The sequence below is a fragment of the Humulus lupulus genome, chromosome 5 (assembly GCF_963169125.1).
Source record: "Humulus lupulus chromosome 5, drHumLupu1.1, whole genome shotgun sequence".
NCBI classification, from domain to species: Eukaryota; Viridiplantae; Streptophyta; class Magnoliopsida; order Rosales; family Cannabaceae; genus Humulus; species Humulus lupulus.
In genome coordinates this window covers 237,117,185-237,139,495 of record NC_084797.1, presented here as the reverse complement: position 1 = coordinate 237,139,495, position 22,311 = coordinate 237,117,185, and positions in this window count along the sequence as shown.

Below are 22,311 nucleotides of genomic sequence, written 5' to 3'. Positions count from 1 at the left end.
AGATCTGGCTGATCAAATTCAATATAATTGAATATATATGCAAACCGCACCAAATGAATCCCTCCCTACATATATTTACACACTGAAAGAATACGTGCAAGGTTTACTAACTAAAACAACTAAAATCCTAAGATACATGTCAAATCCAATGCTATAAACAAACTCTTATTTCTTTACAATCTCTAATAATAAGAGAAGTATAACCTGATGAACTGTTAAGCAGCATTCTTTACAAGCTCAAGCCATCATAATGTGGTAGCATGACAACCAATACATGTATATTTAGATCAGTTTCATCTGCCTCACAGACCATCTTGTAAAATTCTATCAAAAACAGAGAAAAATTTGACATAAAAATATAGCAAAACATAGATGAACCCTAACAGAACATAACTAATAACATAAATACACACAAATAGATTATAAATACATTTTTTATTGTTCAAGAGAATCAATTATATTTGTTCACCAATTTACATAATAAAATTGATAATAAAAAAAAATGTCAAAAGAACAGAGAAAACAACATCAATACTATTATCTCTCACATAATTCAGACTCAAAACAGAACCATTAATAGCTAATTTATTTTAAGACTTAACTACATGCACCAAACGAAACCAAAACTGTAATAGCTCCAAATGCATTAGTATTACAAATAGGAAAAAGATTATTCAAAGTTCACAAAATGGAAAATTCCTAACAAAAGAGGGGAAACTAAAATAAATAAATAAACTTATTTTTTATCAGAGGGTAATCAAATACAAAATAAAAGGCTATGAAACTAACCAAATCTACATTACCAAAAGCTATGAAACTATTAGCTTTCATAAACCCAATACAAAATATATTTTACATCATCAAGTTGTAATCTTTGCTTGATCAATCCCAAACAAACAATAATTCCATAAAAGGGAGAAACAGAGAACTAACATAGAAACCCAATTTAGATTAATTTAAAATCCAAAACTCGCTGAAAAATTTCACAATTCGACAAATGAACAAACTAATAAGAACATAAACCTGCCAAAACTTTCATCACCATTAATCAAAACCGAGAAAGATACTAAAAAATATGAAGAGAGAAGAAGAAAAAAGCAAACCCATAACATAAAAGCATAAAAAAACTATTCATATAATCACTAAAATAAACTCTATTAACCATCGTTTAAAAAATGTTCAGAAGCAAACAAAGGACAGAACAACATAACCTCATGGTGAGAGAGAGATAGACCTTTACCAAAAGCATAAGAAGAAAAACCCCATGATACCGGTTCCACTGAGAATGAGAAGAAGAAGAAGAAGAAGAAGAAGAAGAAGAAGAAGATGATTAACTTCAAAGGAGATGGGTTTACGGTTGGTGGGTTTACAGTATATAGGTGTTGGAGAATAATAGTTACCCGTGTAGATATAAAGTAAAATCTTTGGTGGGTGATAGAATACGTGTACACTGAAGATAAAAGGATGTTCAATAGGAAAATCTGTGTTGCTTGTTGGAAATTAAGTAAGGGTTGCAAAATTATGAACCAAGAATGTTCCATTAATCAAAAAGTTGAAGCACCATTACCAGAGTGAGGTCGAGAGAAGAAAGAGTACCTTCAATTTTTGCTTAGTCGAGCCGATGGGGTGGAGAGCGACTTCGTTAGGTTGGAGAACAACGACTTCGTGAGCCGATGGGGTAGACTGATCTGACCACCGATGGAGGAGAACAACGTCTTTGTGGTTTGGGCACTCTCTCGTGGAGGCTGGAGAGAATGAGGGTGGCAGACGGAATCCCGAGAGCAGAAAGAGAGTGGTAGACGCAGACCGAACCTGAGAGAAGAAAGGGGTTTTTGTTATTTAGGTTTTGCTCAGATTTTTTTCTCTGTTTTGGCGGGATAGCAAAATAAATGAGCGCCTTTTTTTTGAGTGACTATAGCGTTTTTTTAATAATGTTGCATTTAGTATGTTGTGTATATTATTTTTTCTTGTAGTGACATTGTGTCTTAAAAAGGCGTAGAAGTAGACCCAGCCAAGATCGAAGCAGTGAAGGACTGGCTCAAACCAAAGAGTTCCACGGAGGTGAGAAGTTTTCTGGGATTGGCATGATACTATAGACGATTTTTTGAAGAGTTTTCCAAAATAGCTACACCCTTAACAAATTTGACGCGGAAGCAACAGAAATTTGTATGGACGGAGAAGTGCGAAGAAAGCTTCCAAACTTTAAAAGACAAGCTCATATTAGCACCATTTCTATGCGTCCCAAACGATAAGGGCAAGTTTCTAGTATATTGCGACACGTTGAAGCAGGGACTTGGATGTGTTTTGATGCAAGATGAAAAAGTGGTTTCATATGCCTTGAGACAGCTAAAGGAGTATGAGCAGCGGTACCCGACCCATGACCTAGAATTAGCAATGGTGGTTTTCTCTCTAAAGATTTGGAGGCACTATCTGTACGGAGAAAAGTGTGAAATCTATACGGACCACAAAAGTCTAAAGTACTTCTTTACGTAGAATGAGCTCAATATGAGGCAACGGAGGTGGCTGAAGTTAGTAAAGGACTATGATTGTGAGATCTTGTATCATCCAGGAAAGGCTAATGTCATGGCAGACACAATTAGTAGGCAGAGTTACGGAAGCTTATCAATACTTAAGGGGATAGCTCAACATATACAAGATGATATTAAGCGGTCTAGAATTGAGCTAATAACTGGACAACTAGCTGACCTCACGATCAAATCAACACTAATGGAGGAAATAAAGGAGAAACAACAAGAGGAGAGTTTCTTCTTAAGATGAAGGCAGCACTACAAAGCTTAGACAATGTTGATTTCTCCTTGACAAAAGAAGACATGTTACGATATAAGAACCGAGTATGTGTGCCCGAAAGTGGTAAATTAAGGGAAATTATTATGAAGGAAGCACACGCGACTCTGTATTCACTTCACCGGGGATCGACCAAGAGTATGTGTGCCCGAAAGTGGTGAATTAAGGGAAATTATTATGAAGGAAGCACACGCGACTCCGTATTCACTTCACCGGGGATCGACCAAGATGTACAATGATGTCAAGACAATGTACTGGTGGCCGGGGATGAAGAAAGACATAGAAGAATTCGTAGCAAAATGCCTTACATGTCAACAAGTTAAGGCTAAACATCAAAGTGTAGAGTCCCAGAATATTTACTTAACTAGCTAGATAGTAGTAGTAGTAGTAGTAGTAGTAGTAGTAGTAGTAGTAGTAGTAGTAGTAGTAGTAGTAGTAGTAGTAGTAGTAGTAGTAGTAGTAGTAGTAGTAGTAGTAGTAGTAGTAGTAGTAGTAGTTAGTATTAGTTTGTAGTATGTTAGATTCCGTGGATTTTGGTTCAAGTCGGGACTTAGTTGGAAACTCATAGCAATAGTTATGAATTTTATAAGTTTAACCTATAGTTTAAGAATATTAATTATAACATAAGGTTTGATTAATATTGCTGGTCCTAGGTGTATTATTTATTATAACCTAAGGTTTAGATGAAGCCAATAAGAATATGACACTTGTCATAAGCATGATTATTAGGGAATTAGAATTTGTTATTTTATGGTTAGTTATGATATTTGTAGATTAGGTTGTTATTTAGATAAGTAAATAGATTTTCCGTAACTTTAGGGTACTGTAACTTCCGACCTATTTTTGACCTAGTTATATTATGAATTTCGAAAAATAGTATTTCTAGAAAGTTGTAGATAATTGAATTAAATTTTTAACGGTATAAATATGGTCTAAATCAGAGTCCTATACCTCTAGTTATGTTGATTTTACTACAGGTGAGTTTAGAGTTACGAGATTTAAGAAGTTAGAAGTTAGGATTCTATTTTTTTTATTTTTGTTTTTAATTTTTAAAACAAGCTTTGACTTGTTAGACCTACTTCTAAACAATTTTACCGAGTCCTAAGCCTTTGACTGATGAATATTCAAATATTTTCATTTAATATTCATTATTTTTATTCAAAGCCAAAAAGAAGATATTTATTCCTAGAACTCTATAAATAGGACCTAATACCCAGCCCTTTTCCCTCATTCTCCAAGCTGAGATCAGAGACTCCAAGGTGTTAGTGCTACCATAGAGTGATAAACACTTGGGTTGGGAAAAAGCTTTGCCATTCTTAAGCTTTATAAAATACTTGGGAAGTGAGGTTTAGTGTATTTCGGTATTGGAGTTAGACCAATCCATAAGGTCAACTAAGGTATTCCTAATCTTAAGTTTATTTTTGTATGTTTCTTTAGTTTCCTTTAGTTTTATTTAGTCCTTTTATTCATTTCCTAACTTTTGATATTGGTTTTTGATTAGGCTCTTGAAACTTAAAGATCTTTCTTGGTAAGTTTTGTCTTGAAGGTTTAGTTTTCACATTTATTCTTTACTCTTTAAAAATACTCACCATTCTATAGTTGGTTTTAGGAGTGTTCCAAGTCTCGCATTTGTTCTCAATTATCCCGGTGTTGGTAAGGAAAATAGGATAGTTTCTATATGCTTATATGTTATGTTATGTATAATATGTTATGATAAGTTTATGTTATAATATGTTATGTTATGTTTTTTTATGTTATCTAGGGCTCATAGTTGCTTAGCTAGCAAGCCCTAGTGTTTATCATTTTCATGGTTTAGAGTTATGGTTTACCCTACCTCAGATATTAGACAGGAGACCTAGATGGGTTATCATGTACTACCATGTGATCTAACCTACCTCAGATATTAGACAGGGGACCTATATGGGTTATCATGTACTACCATGTGATCTAACGTACCTCAGATATTAGACAAGGGACCTAGATGGTTTATCACATGCCATGTTAATGAGTTAATGGCAATTAATATTGTAGTCCTATATGGTATATGTTTTTATAGCCATATGTTTTATAGTGTATGCTTATGATATATGATATATGTTTTTATAGTCATATGCCTTATAGTTTATGTTTATGATGTAGTTTTATGCTTATGATATATGATGTATGTTTTTAGTAGGTTTTCCTTGCTGGGCATTAGGCTCACTCCTTTATTTTTAGTGTGATGCAGGAAAATGAATCTGGAAGGCAGAAGGATTCTTGGTAGCTTGGCTTGTGTGTTGAGGATGGATGAAATGTGTGGACTGCATGTCGATCGAGGATGAAGTTATTTATTTTTAGTCTTTTAGATCATGTTTTTCCGCATTTAGTTTTTTAAACAATTGAATTAAAGTTTATGTTTTTCTTTTAAATAATGAGTCCCCATCCCATATTTTCTATTATTATGTATTTGATACAATATTTTGAGTTTTAATAAAGTTATATTATTTCTTATGTATATTTCCCAAAATAGTAGCTATGTCTAGTAGTTTTAATGGTCCAAGGTCTTAGAAATAGTTGGGTCATTACATAAAGACGCGCTAGAACTTTGCAACCATTAGCGATTCCCGAATGGAAATGGGAAGATATAGCAATGGAGTTCGTGACAGGATTACCAAGGACCACCAAGCAGCATGACTCTGTTTGGGTAATAATAGATAAACTCACAAAATCTACTCACTTCTTGTCGGTAAGAACAATTTATAACACTGAGCAGTACGTAGAGCTTTATGTGGCAGAGATAGTGAGATTACATGGATTTCCAAAGATGATAATCTCTGATAAAGGAACAATATTGACATCAAAGTTCTGGGAAGGTCTACAGCGTGCAATGGGCACTAAGTTAAAACTAAGTACGACATTTCACCCTCAAACCGATGGTTAGTCAAAACGCACCATACAAATATTAGAAGATATGCTGAGGGCATGTGCTTTAGACTTCTCGGGATCATGGAGCAAGTATCTTCCATTGATAGAATTCTCTTACAACAACAGTTATCAGGCAATGATAGGCATGGCACCTTATGAGATGCTATATGGACGGTAATGCCGATCACCACTTCATTGGGATGAGGTTGGTGAAAGATGATATTTAGGACCTGAGGCTCTAAGAGAAGCAACTAAGGCAGTAGAAAAGATAAGAAAATGAATGATTGCCGCTCAAAGTTTCCAAAAGAGCTATGCCAACGCTAAGAGGCGAACTGTTGAATTTTTAGTAGGTTATCAATTATTTCTCAAGGTTTCTTCAATGAAGAGGATTATGCATTTCAGAAAGAAAGGAAAGTTAAGCCTGAGGTTTATAGGTCCTTTTGAGATATTGGACAAATTAGGGCATGTAGCATATCGGTTGGCATTACCGCCATCATTAGCTGAAACACATAACGTTTTTCATGTATTGATGTTGAGAAAATACATATCACATCCATCCCATGTGCTCGATTATAATGCTCTGGAGTTAAAACAAGATTTTAGTTATAAAGAACGGCCAGTCCACATTCTAGAGTGGGGAACTAAGGAGTTAAGGTCCAAAAGTGTCCCTATAGTTAAAATCTTGTGGAGCAATAGCATAGAAAGAGAGGCAATATGGGAATTGGAGTAATATATGAGGGAGAGATATCCTGAGATTTTTTGTTAGTAAATTTCGAGGACGAAATTCTTTTTAAGTAGGGGAGAATTGTAGCATATCAGAATTTTACTTAGCTAGATAGTAGTAGTAGTAGTAACTTAGTATTTTAGTTTCCATGGTGATTGGTTCAAGTCGGGATTTAGTTGGAAACTCGTAGAGATAGTTATGAATTTTATAAGTTTAGCCTATAGTTTAGAAATATTAATTTTATCATAAGGTTTGATTAATGAATATAGTCCTAAGAATATTATTTATTATAACATAAGGTTTAGATAGACTAAATAAGAGCGTGACACTTGTCACATGTAAGTTTAATAAGAATTTAAGTTTTTTGATGAATAAAAATAATCATGGATAAGTATAGGAAGTCTAGAACCTTCCCTCAACTGTTAGGATCACATTTTACTCAGTCAAAGTGGTTTAAACAAATTCAAGTGTGCAAAAACGTGTTTGAAATATCAGTGCATGCTGATATATCGCAGCTATAGGGGCCGATATATTGCCTATGATTGATACGGAAAAAACGTCGACTTCGCACGAACAAAACCATGGACCCTCAAGATTATGGTGCATGCGATATATCGGCTCCAGCGACCAATTTTTGAATTTTTGTGGAATCTGAAACTAGAAACAGCCATCAACAACTTTGACTTGTTCCTGAACGTTTTTGACCGAGTTTTGGGCATCTGTTGAACGAAAAATGTTATTTTTAATCATTTATTTATTCATTGAAATGGGGGTTAGTTTCACTCCTAGAACTCTATAAATAAGACCCTTTACTCAGCCATTTTTCATCATATTTCAAGCACAGTTCAGAGCCTCCAAGTTGTTATGCTCATTCTAGAGAGAAACACTAGGGTTTTGGGGATAGAGCTTTCAAATCTAAAGCTTTTCTAAACACTTGGGAAGTAAGATAGAGTGATTTTTCGGTGTTTGAGGTATAGATCAAAGCTCTAAGATATCTAAGGTACCGTTAATCTTCGGGTTTAGTCCATTTCCATTCTTCTTATTCTTTCCTTTTATTTTAGAACCTAACTTGTTGTAATGACTTTTGGTTAGGTGTTCAGACTTAAGGTTTTTTGTAAGTCTTTATTCCAATAATTTAGATCTTCTTTTCTCTAGATAACTTATGGTTTCTTATGTTTGGTTTTAGGAGTTTCCAATCCTGGTCTTAGTTTACGATCAATTTTATGTTTTGTATGACCTAACATTTCAGGTACAATAAAGGGGTAAGTGTGTCTGGACCTAAGGTGTCCAATGATGTATGACAGACTTATGTCCGGTATGCTCGGTTGCCAAAATTTTATGACGGACCTAAGTTGATGTCTTGTGTATGACAGACTTTTTTTCGGGGCTTAATTGCCACCCCCTGTATAAGCACTTATCTTTTTATTATATCTGACTTGTTATTATCATCTATGACTAACTTATGACCTATGATTTATGACTTAGATTATGATTTATTATTATGACTTAGGCTATGATATGACCTAGGGTTTTATGATGTTGTATGATTAGTATAAATAAGTTTTGTTATAACTCTTGTGAAATTTATGATATGTTGATTAAATGATTATATGACTAACTCTTGTTTGTATTTTCCTTACTGGGCTTAGAAGCTCACCCTTATGATGTTATTTCAAGCAATTAAAGATAGAAAGGTCGGTGGCAAGTGGGACCTAGGAGCTTCGTGATGTACTCGTGGGGACCATATAGTCGAGGAAGATCAAGCGAGCCTATTTATTTATTAATTTTTTTTATTAAAGAATGTGTTCTTTTGAAGTTTTATTTAAATGTTGCTCATTTTAATATGTTAAAGACAATTATTTTATTTTTTATAAAACCATGGATCCATATATTTATTTTCAAGTTTTTATTCAATAAAGGAGCAATATTTATGATTATGATTCAACGATGTGTTCTCAATAATTAATGAGAAATTAGGGTGTTACAACAATCCTGTTTCCAATGCCCCTTCTCTTTGCAATGAAAGCACTTATCTTTACCTTTCTTGTTTTTCTTTTTCTTCCCCTTTGGCGTATGTGCACTCGTCTTTGCAGCCTTTGAAAGCCCGAGGTTGATGTTTTGTCCACCTTTCCTTTTGTTTCCAGCTTTCGAAGATGAAGCTAGGTTAGCTTCAATCTTAGTTGGATCAGCAGCATAACCATTAGTCTTCTTTTCTCCTCCCTTACTAGGTCCACCCATGATAGACTCGAAAGTTTGAAGTTCGTTCATGAGCTGCGTCATACCATAGTTGAGTTTATTCATCATATAGTTGGTGGTGAACGACATGAAAGCTGGAGATAGACTGTTGAGGATTAAACCAACTTGAGTCTTCTCATCTATAATTGCTCCATGCAGTTCAGCTTCCTGAAAGTAGTTGATCAGGTGATCACGAATGTGCTAAGACGGTGTCATCTGAACATTAGCACATTTCTTGGTGGCCTCAAAACGAGTTTGCATGGACTTTGCATCGAACATGTCTTCCAACTGATCCATGATTTCGTAGGCCATCTCTATATTCTCCATCTTTGTCTTGAGAGTATCGACCATACTAGTCAACATTTAGTATCGTGCCTCGTTATTGGACGCCTGCCAACACTCATATTTTCTCTTACAGACTTGGTAGCTCCTTCAGCAGGAACTTCTGGAGATTCCTTAGTCATGACAAACTCGGAGTTGTCACCAATCAACACTATGTTGATGTTCTACTTCCACTTAAGGAAGTTTTCTCCAGTGAGTTTCTCCATCGAAAGTTGAGAAAGGATGGGAGTAGACACAGCCATACTTAAAACTACCAATTATAAATAAAATAGAATTCATTCACATTTGCTCAATAAAACTTATATTCATTCTAATTTCAAGAAATAGCACAACATTTACCATAAATATGTAAGATATGGAAAAAATACCAAAATAATCATATCTCTATTTGTTTAGGTTTTTAACTATAATATGATATTGTTGTCCCAGTTAGCAAGAGTAAAAAAATATCATTAGTTAAATAGAGTTGTAAACTCATTTAATAATGGACACCATTATTAACAACCTACTATCGATCAAAATAAGACAACAAAATCTCTTCTTTTATGAGCTAGACCCACGGTTTCGATAATCATAGATTTAGGCCAAGTAGTCACCGTAGGGGTGAGTCTAGTAGAATTTGACCTACAATTATCTATCTTTCGAAATCTAACATTGTCAAAATAAATAATGAACACCTTCCGTAGGGGGGAGAATCAAAGCATCTTGAGGCCCCATTAAGCTATTGATCTTGTTAAACTAACGGTGGAGATCAAATATAATTTTTAAAATAAGCTCATTATTAAAATATTATGTTATCACTAATTTTTGAAAATTAATGACTATGGGTCTTTAAAAAATTGCAAAATTAAAATTTTAAAACCAAATTCCTATAATCTTCTATTAATTATAAAGTGTTGCATTGAAACAAATTCAATCAAATTAGAATTAATTTGTTGCTAATCAATATTTAATTTTAACTATTATAATGAACATATGCAATTAAGTCTAACTCAGGTAAATGGGCCTTAACAATTGGGCTTGTATGGAGGAGGGTTGGGTCCAGTATGTCATTCCCACTACTAAGCCCCCTATACTTCCATACAAGGTTCAAATGACAGCAATTTAAGCCTTCATTTTATAAATTGTTATTAATTGATTTGGTCCACTATAGTCATGTAAAGCAAATGAGCCTTCACAAGTGGAACCACCCACAAGAGAGAAATTTAACCTTTACATTTTCTAATGGGCTCAAATAAAACCTATCATTTTATGAATGTTTTATTTAGAAAAATCCATATATTAAACAAACATACGGGTCACTATATGCATCTATGCCAAATTGCAAAAATACCACATATAGTGCAAACATACATGTTATACTTGGATGAGCCTAATCATGTTACTATATGAGCAAGTCTATTAATTTATGCAAAAATACCACAATTTATTTTATTTGCAAGAGTATCACAATTAATTTTCTAGAATTTATCCAAAATTGGAATTAATTAAATTTTTACAAAAATAAATAAGTCAATTTAAATGAAATTTATCAACAATTAACAAAAGTTAATTTAAATTTCATTTATCAACAATCAACTTAGTTTAGGTCATTTTGGAAAAATATTAATTTAATTAAAATAGGATTTATCAACAATTACCGAAAGTTAATTTAAATCTCATTCATAAAAAATATATATATTTTATTAATTGGTTTGCAAAACATGATATTTTTTAAAATTTTAACCAGTTATAAATTTTTAAACAAATATCACTACATGTTTTTGAAAAAATATTTTAAACAATTAAACAAATTCAAATATCCATAAAAATATATATAGTCAACAAATTTTCAAATTTCAAATAATTTAAATATTTAAATCCATAGAATAATCAAATATTAATAGTTTAAAATAAAAAAATTCAAAAATATCAAGTAATTAAAAAAAATATCTTTAATATATGATAACTTAATTAGAATATTTTAATATATTATAAGATTTAAAATTTATTAGTTAACCTATTCTTAAATTTAAATTTGAATCTTTGCAGAAAATATCTAATTTTTAAAGATCAAACAACAAAAATATCGTATTTTAAAATAGATATTTATAAATGATAGAAAAAATCTGATATTTTTGTATTAACCCACTAAAAAATACATTCAAAATTCAAAATTTAAGAAAAAAGTTATCGCAAGGCACGACCAGTGAAAGTTGATGGCCGCGGCCAGGGGTTTATGGTGGGCGCGACCACTAGCATCGGATACACAGGTTGCGGCCATAACCCGAAAAAAAATTCAATAAAATTTTGTGTAATCTTTCAATCCAAAAACGTTTTTTAAATAATTTTTACCATGTTTTACATCAAATAAAGCATTTATATAAAAATTATTTGCAAAAAAACATAACAAAATAACTCAAATTTGCTAATAATCACATAAACAACATTATGCATCATAAAAAAAAACATGAAATCCATCCAATTATTCAACACATCAAATAATAAAATTTATATCATGTTCATGCATGAAAATAAAGATTACCAAAGTCTCTGATACCAATCGTTGGGAAAACTTATACATAATCTTGTTTATTTTAATGTAAATCAGATATTAAACAAATTAATATAAGACAACCTAGAACATGTTTCTATAATTGTATTTAAATAGAGATAATGATAAGAACACTTGCATTATATGCAGCGGAATGTATTAGAACTTCCTTCAGTTTCTTTAACCCTTGAATCCTTTCTATCATAAGGTATCACCAAAAAACTGAACTGATCTTCATATTTCTTCACAGCCTTCCAAAATATCCTTAGAATCACCTAGACTAGAGTGGGCAATTCTCAACACATGAGATAGATACAAAGAGAATAAGAAGATAATAGAATTTAGAGGCTTAGAAAAGGCCTTTGCTGTAGAGAGAATAAAAAAACCTAGAGCATCAAAAATAGATCTTCTGATCATCTGTCAGATCGTCTCAATCATCAGTTGATCATCTATTTTCAACTCACTTAGCATTCCTTTTATAGGCTCAATCAGGTCATTTATTTTAATTAAAAAATCAATAAAATAATAGTTAATATCATCCATTAGGACGAAATTATCACGAGCTTTATGCCCATGAAATTTCTCTTTTTAATTATAAACTCGTTGGACTTAAAATCAAGACTTGTATTATTTACTATTGATTAAATTAATTAAATAATTTTTTTTTATTCCTTTATCAAATTAATTATTTATAATTTTAACCTTGATTTAAATTTATTTATTAATTTCGACACCAATTTGTCTTAATTAATAAATCTGCCATAAAATCTCTTTTCTTCTCTAAATTGTATAACTATGTGAAACTATCCAAAATTGACCTCATCAACTTTGATAATTAAATGAATTAATTGAGACTATCTAGATGATTTTATCCAAGGTACAGTGGGAACCATGGGTCTATGAAATCAAGCTCCAATAAGTTATGATAAATTTAAAAAATAAATTTACTAACTTATTAATTCCCTGTGACTCTACTAAAGACTCAGAATTGTACTCTTAAATTTATAGAAAACTCTATAACCAATATAGATACGTTATTAATTATCCATTGTTACAACCATAACTATCACTCAATCCTCTATAGACGGTCTACAATGAGATGAGACTAAAATACTGTTTTACCCCTCATTGTATTTTATCCTTAAAGCACTTAGTTCCTTATAACCAGTAATTAATATTAGTTTACTGAAATGAGATCTCTATCATTTAGCACATTGAACCAAACTAAAAGGAAACCATCATCTTATTTCTTCATCAGAAGCTATAGATGTTCATATCTATGATTAACACTCCCACTCAATTATACTACTGAGATCCCAAGATGTCAGTATGGGCTAGTCCGTAGGGTAAGGTGGTCATGAACAAGTCAAAGAACTGAAATAATACAATTAGTTAGAATACTAACCACTTAGAATTGAGATTGAATTGACCTATGGTCAAATATATGATATGACTGGAATAGATAATAACGGTATGTTTACTTATCATGTCTACTATCAATGTCGGTCCAGTCCGATGTAACAAATACATCTGATCTTATCTACTTTGCTAATGTTCTGGAAAGAACATATCACTACAATGTGTAAGTATATCATATTGTAGATTGACAAGTCAGTGTAAATCATGTGCACTGACTAATCTTACGACTAACTTATGTTTGAACATATAATAATATTTATATTCAACTGTGATTATGCCACTGTAAATACGAATAGCTATATGTTTATGATTTAATAGAAGTTTATATTAAACAAATAATCATGAATATGAAACATGTGAGCAAAGTGATTGACCAAGTCAAAGAATAATTTCTATTCTTTTATTGATAATAAAATGAGATTACAAAGAAATTGGGTTTTAATTAGGTCATAAAACCGCAACAGGAGGCCACAGGGATCAAATAAGAAAGACTGCAAATTGTTGTGGAATTTAGTACGCAAGTGCACACAATCGTAACAAGTAATAAAAGTGATAAATAGAATATCGTTCCCACGAAGATTGTTTATTTGTTACCAACAATTAATTTCTATTTCTATTTGGGTAATGAAAACTTGAATTTCAATAAATAAAGGAATGAAAATAATATTAATGAAAAAGCAATTAAATAGACTAAGAAAACATATAAAATAATTTAATTCAATTGATGTAATCTAGGGTAATTAATTTCATCACCTATCCACTCTATTAAGTCATTAGTACAATTTTCATTCTTCTTCTTCTTCTTCTTGTGATAGCAGGTTTACAAAAAAAATTTATATTCTTACTAGGTTATATAAATCTCAACGTATATGCAAACTTTCTACATCTCTATGATAAGTTTCAACATACAGCAGGCATTAAGAACAAAAACGTAAAACTACACAAATCATACAGGTTCTCTCGTCAAATATCAAAATTTGCATCTAAACAATTATAGCATAATTAATTCTCACTTCTTAGATTTTTAGTTAAAAACATACGAATCATCAAAATGGTGATCAAGCATTCACAAGCATTAAACATAAACTGAATAGATCATAATTATGAAATAGAAATCATAAAACTTGCATTGAGTAATAATAGAATCTCAAGAGGCTACATTAATACCCTAGAAAATAAAATTAGCTCATACTAAAAAAAGAAACCATTAATGACATATGAGAAGTATAGAAGGAGAGGAAGAATAAAAATAAGAATAAAGTTTACATCTGCTTCTCTTTCTCTTCTCTAGCTTTCCATGAGTCTTTAGGGCTTCCAAAACTGACCTAAAACGTTCTAATAAGATGTATTTATAGTGCACCAACCTTTGAGTGATGAAATACCAAAAATATCCCTCAAAAACATGATTTTTATCATCAGCTGGCGTCAGACACAGTCGCTGTAACGCTCTAGATAACCAAGACCATTACACTATGTATTTGAAATAGTGGAAGACTTGCTAATCATGTCATTTGAATGAAAATTTGATCCTAAAGTCATAATAAGGTTAGGGTTAAAATATTTTGATCATAAATGGTTAATTTTCATTAAAATAGATGTTTCGTACATGGGATCCCAAAAACAAGGTTTAAAAGACAATTTACAAACTCTCAAAAGTTATATACAATTAGTGGCCACTCTAATGGAAAAGTACAAGTTTTAGGCTTCTGTCCTTGTACTTTCCCTCGGTCTTGGTGGACAAGTAGCTGACAATGTACACCTCACCCCCAGAGCTCTCCAACTCATGGTAGGTCCAGCTTACCCTTGCCTTTACCTTCACCACGTAGCACTCGTGAGCCAAGGCCCAGCAAGAAAACCATAGCAATAATACACAATCAATGATGATAATCAATTAATTCACCAGACAGTTAACTAGATATTCAACAAGCCATAACATCAAGCTAACACAGTAAATATTTATATTCAACAATTCATCTCAATCACCATGCAACACTCAGGGTCAACGCCCTTAGGCCGCACCCTTTGTTTAATCTACTGACTCCGACTCGCTTAGGTTGAGTTCAGTGTTTATCTAGCTAACCCCGGCTCATAGTGGCCGAGCTGCGTCTTGTGCACAAATTATCAGCCCTGGCTCTCTTAGGCCGTTAATTTCACGCTCACATGGCATTATCACAGTTATACAACAAATTTATTCAAATGCAGTGAATCTTAGTCCCAACATAGCAACACAATGGTGCAATTTTCTTACCTTTAATTCTGAACGGAGATAATGGAATGGTCCTGAGCACGATCCTTAGCCCCGAGCCTTGGCGATAAACCTAGTCACAGTGTCTAATGGGTAATCGTTAATTCCAATCCAAATAAAAACTTAGGAGACAAAAACTAGCCTCCGGGACCTCAATTTCTACTAAACCGGGTAGTAGAATTTGTCCCGAGTGCCTAGGTTCAAAGCCTTGAGCCTTACCAATTCTAGAAACCATTTTAACGCTAAAATCCCTAGGCGGGTCATGACCTGACTTAGTGGGTCGCGACTTGCGTCCAAGTTAGAGAGGAGAACCTTAAGCCAAAGGGGAGGCGAGCTGCAACTTGGCTTAGTGGGTCGCGACACGCCCCCATCTCAAAATGCATTCCAGGGCCAAATGGCCACATGTGTCGTGGCACCCCAAGGCTGGGTCACGGCGCGCCCCTTCGAGCACAGAAATTATGGGTTCCTTCCACACTTTTCCCAACCAATTTTCCCCAGAATTTCCCCAAAATTCCACCTGAACAAACCTCCCCAATCAAGTCAAGCTAGCCATGAATTTAAGACCTTAATTCAAATATTTAGGGCACAAAATAACCCAGCAAACTCCACTAAAATTTCTTACAATTCATCTCATATAAACCTCAAACAATGAACTCCATGAACCTAAATTCAATCAAGACCCAGAATTCTACCTAAACAAACCCAACAGAATTCAAAGATTAAAACTAGGGTTCTTACCTCAATTATGACTGAATTCTACTCTGTTTTCCAGCTCTAATTCCTAGCTTGAATTCTCCCTAGCTTTCCTACTATTTTCCTTCAATGAAATGAACTCCAGCTCAAGCCTAAGCTTACTTCCCTTTTTCTTCCTTAGCTTCAACTCCTTCAAGTTCTTCAAGAGTGAAAGTGTGATAGAGGGTAATTTAAATTGGAGTCTTCCTCATATATCTAGTATATTCTGAATGCCTAAAGAGTTTGGCTGACCCTACCCTTAACCACTCACAATGACCAATCTGCCCTTCTAAGTTAGCTAGTCCTCAAATTGTCCCTAGGGGTAAAATGGCGTTTTCCCCCCAGTTCCTGCTAATTCCTCAAATGTTCCTAATATTTACCAATCAATCCCGTCATCCCATTAATTACCATTTATTTATTCAATATCTAATAATTCCCAAATTATTCTCCAAATTCCCATTAATACTCCCAGGCTTACTCCAAGCTGGGTATTAATCCTCGCTGTGACTATTTCGCTAATCTGCTCACTAGGGTCGTCTAGAGTCATATGCTGCAAATATATCCACATAATAATGTGATCTCAACAATTTATCACATATAATCACATTTATGCCCACAACAGGCCAAAATTATAAATATTCCCTTATAAGCTAAGGGCCCACATGCATATCTAATGCTCACAAACATGCGTGTCACAAAGTCATATAATCATATTAATCATGCATGCCACATAATCATGAATTAAACCATTTAATCAATCATATACCAATTATTCCCTCCCGGCACGCTAATGAAGGCCCTTAAGCCTTATTAGTGATTTTGGGTCGTTACAGTCGCACTAGTGTTTGGGCGCGATAGCGGTGGACGAAGCATTCACCTCGTAAAACTCTACAACGAATAGTGATAGTATTTTGATCATAACTCTCTCAATATAACTTGGAAATCGATGATTTAAAAATTTACGGAAAGCTAAGAGAAATATCTACTACTTCTACTTCTATAAGTTTTTCCTTAAAATGAAAAAATCATGGTCGAAATTTTGTTTTACATTTCACACTTGCATTACTGAGCATCTTCAACTTAGTATTTTCCACCCATAATATCTTGAAACCCCAAATTCAACACTAAATCCATCATATTCACCATATTTAACATGTTTCTTCTCATTTTACTCCATATTATCTGCTTGACCATTAAAACCTCAAACAAGAAGAAAACAAGCGTAAATATGCACAACTAAAGTAAAAACACTAAAATAACATCTTAAATTACTCTCTAAAACTAAGCTAAAATAAACCTAACAAATTCCCCCAAACTTAACTTTTACTCGCCCTCATGTAAAGAAAACAAACACGACTAAAATCTAAAACAACATACACAAATGAATCAAGCCCACAATAACAATTTATTCCTCAAAATATTACAATCGACATGCTCATATAATATCAAGAAAATCAACCAATAATCCAGTATTTCAATCAAAGCATTTTTCAAACTAACTTAGGTCCATACAAAAATAAAAGCTCTTCCATTAATAAATAAAATGCATTTGAATCAAGTTATGCTCACCAAAAAAAATTCATTACAATTAATCAATCAATTATTCTCTCATAAGATTGCTATACTTACTAATCTACACTAATGTAGACAACACACGCTCAAAAATCAATAGGATTTTCATGGCTTAGGTAAAGGTAGATGAAATAGTCATTTAGGCTTAACTATACCACAAGCACACAAACCAAACAAACCACTCTTTATCAACCTTACAAACCGAACAAAAATCCCAAATTTCTCATTCTTTCTTGTTTTGAGAGAAAATTCATATACATTATTTTATTTCTTTTTTTTTCATTGTTTTTTTAATGATACTACACTCCCCTAAACCTATTTCCTTGTATTATCAATTGGAGTGTAGTTCTTTTTCAATAATTTTTTTTTCTCTCTATGTTTTTCTTCTATTGACACAATTTTCCAAATATAAACCCCATTACAAACCATCCCCCAATAATTTTTCATATGCTCATGGTATAAATCAAAGGAAACAAAAAATAACAAAGTTTCAAATAGGCTCAAAATAAGTGTCAAACCACAAAAAGATTCACATTAAGCTCAAAAATGGGTAACTAGGGATTAAATAATCAAGGGTTGACTTGAAAGGCTCAATCGGTTCAACGAATTGCCTAAATCATCTTCCTGAGCATATATCATCTAGGATTTTGTCTCAAAAAGAAGGCAAACAAGGTCTAGGATAACAACACTTTCATATTTTATTTTTACTATTCAACAAGCCTAAATGTTTTTCAATCAAAAAATATTTATTCAAAATCGTGATCAAGCTCTCATATTTTTAAGTGGACACATGTAAACCAAAAGAAAAGTTCAACCAAGCACAAAATTTTTTATAGCTTTCATTTCCATCCAATTTATACAACATATGATTCAACTTATTGTCATCGGCTATCATTGTCAACTTGAATCACACTAATACCCTAAATAAAACATAAATCTAACCAAACGGTAAACAAACACCAAACATAGAAAAATAAAATATATATACAATGAGTAAAGCAATAAAATTCATATCCCTTCCCCAAAACTTAATCTAGAGATTGTCCCCAATGTTTAAATAAAAGAAAGAGAAAAGAAAAATTTCCTGTAATCCAATGCATTGCTCCATTGTAGTGACTTTTATTGTTGTCCTCTTGGGTTGCAAACTTTCGCGAAAACAAAACAAAATATAAATATGAAACTAAATTGGGTTGCCTCCCAAAAGAACTTTGTTTTACGTCATCAGCCAGACACTTACCACCTTATTGTTCAAACTATCAACTATTTTGCTTTGCAACCAATACTACCTAAAATTAGAAAATTAAGACACAAACCAAGTTAAATTATGAAGGAAAAACAACAAAATTAGAATAAAAATTATTATTTTGATATTGATAATTTTCAATCCCCGGCACCGAGGCCAAAATACTTGATGTGGAGTTTTAGTATGCAAGTGCACGCAATTGTAACAAGTAATAAAAGTGATAAATGGAGTATCGTTCCCACAAGGAATGTTTATTTGTTACCAACAATTAATTTCTATTTCTATTTGGGTAATGAAAACTTGAATTTCAAGAAACAAAAGAATGAAAATAAAATTAATTAAAATAATAATTAAATAAAACAAGAAAATAAATAACACAAATTAATTCAATGGATGTAATCTCGGGTAATTAATTTCATCATTTATCCACTCTATTATGTCATTGGTACAATTTTCATTAGTCTTCTTCTTCTTCTTCTTCTTGTGATAGCATGTTTACAAAAGAAATTTATATTCTTACTAGGATATATAGATCTCAACGTATATGCAAACTTTCTACATCTCCATGATAATTTTCAACATACAATAGGCATTAAGAACAAAAACCTAAAAACTACACAAACCATACAGGTACTCTCGTCCAATATCAAAATTTGCGTCTAAACAATTATAGCATAATTAATTCTCACTTCTCATATTTTGAATTAAAAACATATGAATCGTGCAAATGGTGATCAAACATTCACAAGCATTAAACATAAACTGAATAGATCACAATTATGAAGTAGAAATCATAAAACTTGCATTGAGTAATAATAGAGTGATAAGTGACCATATTAAAACCCTAGAAAATAAAATTAATTCATATTAAAAAAAAAGAAACCATTAATGACATATGAGAAATATAGAAGGAGAATAAGAATAAAAATTATAATAAAGTTTAGATATGCTTCTCTTGCTCTTCTCTAGACTCCCATGAGTCTCTAGGGCGTACAATGTGACCTAAACGTTCTAATAAGAATTATTTATAGAGACCCAACCTTTGAGTGATGAAATACCAAAAATATCCATCAAAAATATGATTTTTCTCCCCATTTGGCGTTGGGCGCAATCTCACTAGTGTTAGGGTGCAACCGCAGTGGACGAAGCATTCTTCTCTTAAAAACTCTACGGTGACTAGTGATATTATTGTTACCATAACTCTCTCAATATAGCTTAGAATTCAATGATTCAAAAAATTTTGGAAGTCTAAGAGAAATATACACATCTTCTATTTCTAAGTGTTTTTCCATAAAATGAAACAATCATGGTCAAAATTTTGCTTTACGTTTCACACTTTCGTTACTAAGCATAAACGAAGCGTGTTGAGCATCTTTAACTTAGTATTTTCAACCCATAACATCTTGAAACTCCACATTCAACACTAAATCCATCATATTCACCATATTTAACATGTTTCTTTTCATTTTACTCCATATTATCTACTTGAACATTAAAACCTGAAACAAGAAGAAAACAAGCGTAAATATGCACAAACTAAAGTAAAAACACTCAAATAACATCTTATATTACTCTCTAAAACTAACCTAAAATCAGGCTAACGTAGATACAGTTAGTACCCCTAGTTCAGGTAAGAGACCTAGGGGTACTCAGAGTGGTCGTCAGGGCAGAAGTGATTGTTGGAAAAATTATCCAAAGTGCACCTGATGCAGACGACGTCACTTAAGAGAATGTTGTGTTAAGGCATGTTTCCTATGCGAAGTGGTTGGTCATCACAAGAAATATTTCTCGCAATTGGAAAAAGAGGAACCAAATAAGGATGACCATTTGTTTTTTACTTGAATAGTAGCATTGACACAGGCTGAGGCTAGTCCCTCCAATATGACAGGTCAGCTTTTTAACATTGGCTCTTTTTATACAGCGTAGAATTATTATGGTGCTATGCATTCAATTATTTTTAGTAAGGTTATAGACGCACTTAGCAGATCCCGTGATGTGTATGTTGTGGGGTTTGGGACTTTATTGCCTACTAGGAATTGGTAGGCTCTAAAAGATGGATTAGATCCTTACTAGGAGAGGTGGGCAGTATGGAGTTGTCTGTGGATTTGATTGAGCTAGAAATGGAGGATTTTGATATGATTCTGGGTATGGATTGGTTAGTCAAGTACAAGCAACCGTAGATTGTAAAAGGAGGATGGCAGCTTTTGAGCTAGTGGGAGAAGGTTCATTCATGTATGTGTGTGCGATGAACGGGCCTTGTGTTCCTATGGTTTATGCATTGAAGGCTAGAGACCTATTGCAAGGAGGTTGCATAGGATTCCTAGCTAGTGTGGTGGATACCACTAAAGTTGTACCAGTCGGACCAGAGGAGACTAGATTTGTATGTGAGTTTTTAGAAGTTTTTCCAGAGGATCTACCGGGATTGCCACCGCATCGAGAGATCGATTTTGTTATTGAATTGGCACCTGGGATAGAATCAGTATTCAAGGCACCTTACAGGATGGCACCAACAGAGTTGAAAGAATGTAAGGTTTAGTTACAAGAGTTACTTGACTTGGGGTTCATCAGGCCTAGTTTTTCTCCATGGGGTGCACCAATGTTGTTTGTAAAGAAGAAGGATAGGGCGTTGAGGATGTGTATTGACTACCGGGAACTGAATAAGCTGACCATCAAGAACAAGTATCCACTGCCAAGATTTTGATGACTTGTTTGACCAGTTACAGGGCAAGACAGTGTTTTCGAAGATTGATCTTTGATCTGGTTATCACTAGCTGAGGATCAAAGAGGAGGACACACAGAAGGCAACCTTTCGCACGAGGTATAAGCATTACGAGTTTTCTGTTATGTCTTTTGGAGTAACCAGTGCCCCGACAACGTTCATGGATCTAAGGAACAGGGTGTTCAAGGACTATCTGGACAGGTTTGTGATTGTGTTCATCGATGAAATACTTATCTACTTCCAATCAGAGACATGCCATGAGGAGGATCTTTGTTTGGTATTGAAGAGACTGAGGGAACATAATTTGTATGCCGAGTTCAAGAAGTGCGAGTTCTGGTTACCTCATGTGACATTTCTTGGTCACATATTGTCAGTAAGGACCAAATTATGGTAGTTCCGACTAAGATTGAGGCGGTGAGAGAATAGCCAAGGCCAAGGAATGCTTTAGAGATGAGAAGTTTCCTTGGATTGGCTGGGTAGTATCGATGTTTTTTTTAGGGGTTCTCAAGAACTACAAAACCTTTGACAGAGATGACACGCAAGAATTTGAAGTTTGTTTGGTCTGACAGATGTGAGAACAACTTTCAGGAGTTGAAGAGACAGTTGATTACTTCACCAGTACTTAGTCTTCCATCAGATCAGGAGAGGTTTGTGGTTTATTTTGATGCTTCAAGGCTGGCATTATGTTGTGTTCTAATGCAGGCTGGCAAGTTCATTGCCTATGCCTCAAGGTAGCTGAAGGAATATGAGCAACGATACCCTACTCATGATTTAGAGTTGGCAGCAGTGGTATTCACACTGAAGGTGTGGTGACAATATTTGTACGGGGAGAAGGTGA